General features: G+C 45.9%; 1 protein-coding gene across 4 annotated transcripts in view; it reads right to left on the bottom strand.

Annotated features, from left to right (window-relative positions):
- Window positions 1–124, bottom strand: part of Idua (alpha-L-iduronidase) — a 252229-nt gene extending 252105 nt beyond the window's left edge. For 3 of the 4 annotated variants that reach the window (XM_070131245.1, XM_070131244.1, XM_070131243.1), the window contains exon 1: window positions 45–124. The gene's annotated coding sequence lies outside the window, so the exon portion shown is untranslated. The remainder of the gene's footprint in view (window positions 1–44) is intronic. The other variant, XM_070131242.1, reaches the window with a different exon arrangement.
- Window positions 125–5000: the final 4876 nt, after the last annotated feature.

Consider the following 5000-nt stretch of genomic DNA (forward strand, 5'->3'; position numbering starts at 1 on the left):
TAAACATTATAACCAATGCTAAAAACCGCACAAAAACACAGCACACTTTGTCCTCTCTACGCCACAAAGCTCAGCTTCACGACGAGGGTAGTTGCCATGGCGACGGGCACTGAGCGAATGAGGCAGATGGGCACGTCGGTATGTCGCATAGACCAATCAGCTGTTGGGGTAGGGGCATGGGGGGAGGAGAGGGGCACACGTTGAAGAGGGGAAAGGAGAGGAAGAAGAAGAGACAGGAAGAGGGGAAAGGAGAGAAAGAAGAAGAGAGAGAAAGAGAGGAAAGGAGAGGAAGAAGAAGAGAGAGGAAGAGAGGAAAGGAGAGGAAGAAGAGAGATGGAAGGAGGGAAAGAAATAGAAAGAGGAAGTAGAAGAGAGAGGAGAGGAAGGAAAAGAGAGAGAAAGAAGATATTGCTTTTCGAGAGATGTATTCATGAGAAGAATATCTGGAGTTATAGCAGAAGGAAATGTTACGACACGCTATCTCTTACGATATATTGTTCTTTCATTTTTTATTCTTTCTTAATTCGTAACGTCAGAAAAGGAGAAAAGGCGACGAAAGAAGAAAAAAGTAAAGGAAGAACGTCAGAATATAACCCTCATTCGGTGGGTCTGTCTGGACGCTACCTTCCCCTCTGATGATTGGCCTCTCCCCCCCCCCCCCCCCGCCTCGACCCCTCTGTCTGGCTGCCCTTCCTAGGCCTCTCCCGTCCCCTCTTCCTATCCTTTCCCCTCTCCCTCTCTCTTCTTCTTCCTCTTCTTTCCCTTCTTCCTCTATCTTCTTCCTTTCCTTTCTTCTTCTCTCTCTTCTTCTTCTCCTTTCCCCTCTTCCCCTCTCTTCTTCTTACTCTCTCGTCTTCTTCCTCTCTCTTCTTTTTCCTCTCCTTTCCTCTCTTTCTCTCTCTTCTTCCTCTCTTTTCTTCCTTTATTGCTCCTCTTCGTTTTTCCTGCTTTCCTTTTTTTCATCTTTATCATATCTTTATCACTATCATCAGGAAAATCATAATCATTATCATCAGCAACATCACCATCGACGTCTTTCACCACATCATCGTCACTATCATCATCTTTACCATTATCGCTGTCATTACCATCATCATTATCACCATTATCACCATTATCATCATTAGCGTCATCATAACCATCATCATCAGAATCACCGTCATCATCACCATCACCATCGCTATCTTCCTCATCATAATCATCATCATCATCATCATTATCATCAACATCATCATCATTGTTATCACCATCATCAGCATCACTATCATCAACACCATTATCATTACCATCATCATCATCACACTTCATTCACTTTCTCTTCTTCTATTTCTTCATCTTAATCATTCTTCCCTCCCTCTTTCTTTTCCAATTTCTTTTTCAGTTTTTTTTCTACTATTTACTCTTGAAATTCCTCTCTTACGTTCATTATATTATCTTTCCATTCTTTCTCCCCTCCTTCTCTTCTCCTACTTTCTCCCTCATTTTCTTCCTCTTTCTCTTATTCGTGATCTTCCTTTTTCTTCCTCCTACTTTTCATTCTTCTTCTTTTTCTCTTCCTCTTCCTCCTACTCCTCTTCCCCTTCCTCCTTCTCCTCTTCCTCTTCCTCTTCCTCTTCCCTTTCTTCCTTCTCTCCCTCCTCCTCTTTCCTCCTCCTCTTCCCTTCCTCCTCCTCCTCTTCCCCTTCCTCCTTCTCCTTCTCCTCTTCCTCCTCCTCCTTATTGCTCTCCTCCTCCTCCTCTTCCCCTTCCTCCTTCTCCTCTTTCTCTTCCTCCTCCTCCTCCTTATTGCTCTCCTCCTCCTCCTCTTCCCCTTCCTCCTCCTCTTCCTCTTCCTCCTTCTCCTCTTCCTCTTCCTCTTCCTCCTCCTCCTCCTCTTCCCCTTCCTCCTTCTCCTCTTCCTCTTCCTCCTCCTCCTCCTCCTCCTCCGTATTGCTCTCCTCTTCTTCTTCTTCTTCCTCCTCCTCCTTTTCCCCCTTCTCGTTCTTCATTTATCTCCATTATTATCAACATCACTATTGTCATTATCATCATTGTTATCATTGTTATTATTGTTATTATCATCGTTATCATTACCATTGTTGTTGTTGTTATCATTACTATTACCATCATCATTATCATTGTTATTACTATTATTATCATTATCATTACAATTATAATTACTATTATTATTATCATCATCACCATCATCATCATTATCATTAATATTATCATTATCACCGTTATCATCATTATCATTATCATTACTATCATTATTATTACCGTTATTATTTCTATCATCACCTTTGTCATTAATATCATTATTATTGTCATTATTGTTGCTCTTTGCTCTCCTTCCCTTTCCCCTTCTTCATCCTCACTCTCTCACTCTCTCTTATCCCTCCTTCTCTCCCTTCCGCCTTCCCTCGTTCTCTCCCTCCCTCTACCCTTCTCTCCTTGCCTCTCTCCTTTTCTCTCCCTTCCTCCCTCCATCTCTCCTTCTCCCTCCTTCTCCCTCTCCCTCCCTCCCTTTCTCCCCCTTCCTCCATCTCTCTTTGCCTTCTCTCCCTCCCTCCACCCTTCTCTCGTTTCCTCTCCCTTCCTCCCTCCATCTCTCCCTTCCACCCTCCCTCCCTTCCTCCCTCCATCTCTCCTTCCCTTTTCTCCCTCCCTCCTTCCTTCTCTCCCTCCCTCCCTCCTTCCTTCTCTCCCTCCCTTTCTCCTTCCTTCTCTCCCTCCCTCCCTCCCTCCTTCCCTCTCTCCTTCTCACTCTCTCTCCCTCCCTCCCTCCCTCCCTCCCTCCCTCCCTCCTTCCTTCCTTCCTTCCTTCCTTCCCTCCTTCCTTCTCTCCCTCCCTTTCTCCCTCCCTCCCTCCCTCCATCTCTCCTTCCCTTCTCTCCCTCCCTCCTTCTCACTCTCCTTCTCTCCCTCCCTCCCTCCTTCCTTCTCTCCCTCCCTACTTCTCACTCTCCCTCCCTCCCTCCCTTTCTCCTGCCCTCCCTCCCTCCCTCCCTCCCTCCCTCAGCCACCCAACAGCCTGTAATCTGGGGCGGACCATAAGTCTCAACTCTCTCATTGTCTCCTTCCCCTTTTTCTCTCATCCATCCATCTCATTTCCCTCTCCGCCACCTCCATCTCCCTATTCGTAATCCCGTGGCATCGTTATCCTTCTCATTTCCGTAATAGGTCTCTGGTCCTTCATTTTTTTTCTTTTCTTTTCTTTTTTTTTTCTTTCCTTCGTGTCTTTCATCTCTGTTATTTTTCGTTGTCGCCTCGTTCCTATTTTTTCCCTTCTTCTCCTTTTTTTATCCCCTTTTCCCTTCTTTTCTTCTCACCTTGTTCTCCTTCTTTTCCACCTTTATTACCCGCCTCTTTTTTCCTTTTTTCAATCCTTTCCTCTATTCCTCTCGTCCTCTCCTTCCCCTCTCCTCTTATCCTACCTTTCCCCTCTCCCTCTCCTTCTCCCTTCACCCCCTTCATGTATACCTCCTCTTCCCCTTTCTCTATTCACTCCTCCTCCTCCTCCGTATTCACACTTCCTCCTCCTTCCCCCACCCAACCCCATTCACCCCACCTCCTCCTCCCCCCCTCCCCCTCCTCATTGACCCCTCCTCCTCCTCCCCTAACCCCCCCCCCCATCCATCCATCCTCCCCGCCCCCCTCCCCCCTCCCCACCCTACCCCCATATTAACCTCGATTCCCCCTCGAGCGCTGCCAACTCTTCCCCCCCATCCCCCCCCCCACCCCCCACCTCCTCCGAACGCGCGTAGGCTTACGACTGGGTCAGCTCGAGGTCACGGGGAGAGGCTGGGTCAATGACGGCGATGATCCTGCTGCTCCGGAAGGCAAGATTGGCTCGGTGCGCTCTCGTAGGCCTAGGCTCGTTGTGGGTAGTCCTTGGAGGTACTGCGTGGGGGTGTGGGGGGGTGGGAAGAGATGGGGGGGAGACCTGAGATAGGCTAGTTGTAGGAGTTTTTTTTCGACCATTTTTTCTTGTTCTTCTGTGTCGTCATTATGGTAATCATTGTCTAATTGCTTTTCTTTTTCTCCTCCTACTACTACTATTAAATCATCTACTACTACTAATCTAGACCTATAGTAGTAACATTAGTAATAATAGTAGTAGTATTTTTTCCTCCTCCTGCTTCTCCTCCCTTTCTTGGCGACTTCCTTCTTCTACTCCTCGTCCCTGACCTACGAACAGACCTTGTATTAAGATTCCAGCGGTCTTTTGGGGTTTCTAATCTATTAATACTCCTTTTTAGGGTCATGGTGGAGCTCGGGACATCGGCCTTATTGAACCCGGCGTCACTGACCTCGGCTAATACTGATTTTAGGCTCGTAGGGTCGGATCCCCTTTAACGGTTTTAAGGGGATACGAACGGAGAGATTATTTCTCTTTTTTCCTTTTCCCCTTGTTTTTTAAGAGGGGGTGGATTTCGAAAAATACGAATAAATCTTTAGAATTTTAGACGGTTGATGTAACTCTTTTTACTGACCACGGCTAATACTGATTTTAGGCTCGTAGGGTCGGATCCTCTTTAACGGTTTTAAGGGGATACGAACGAAGAGGTTTTATTTCTCTTTTTCCTTTTTTTAGAGAGAGGAGGATTTCGAAAAGCGAATAAATCTCCAGAATTGTAGCTTGTAGGTTGATGCAGCTCGTTTTACCCTTATCCTTAATACGTATATAGATTTATCCTTTTCTCAAAAACAAAAACAAGTTGAATGACGCTTAAAGACGGCAAAATTTCTGGCCCAAGCCCCTCTTCTCAGATTATTATTTATCTCATTCTTATTTGTAAACTAAAGCTAATGCATGATCGTAAGGCACACTTTAGCCTGAAAAATATGATTCAGATTCCAAGACTGACGAAGTTATAATTATCTTCAGTTTGTAAAGGTTCTCTGGAATTCTGATGCATCTCTCCCTTCATACACGCAGGTCCTCATGCAGTGAGAGTAAACACACACACACACACACACACACACACACACACACACACACACACACACACACACAC

Source organism: Penaeus vannamei, chromosome 16, assembly GCF_042767895.1.
Source record: "Penaeus vannamei isolate JL-2024 chromosome 16, ASM4276789v1, whole genome shotgun sequence".
NCBI lineage: Eukaryota > Metazoa > Arthropoda > Malacostraca > Decapoda > Penaeidae > Penaeus > Penaeus vannamei.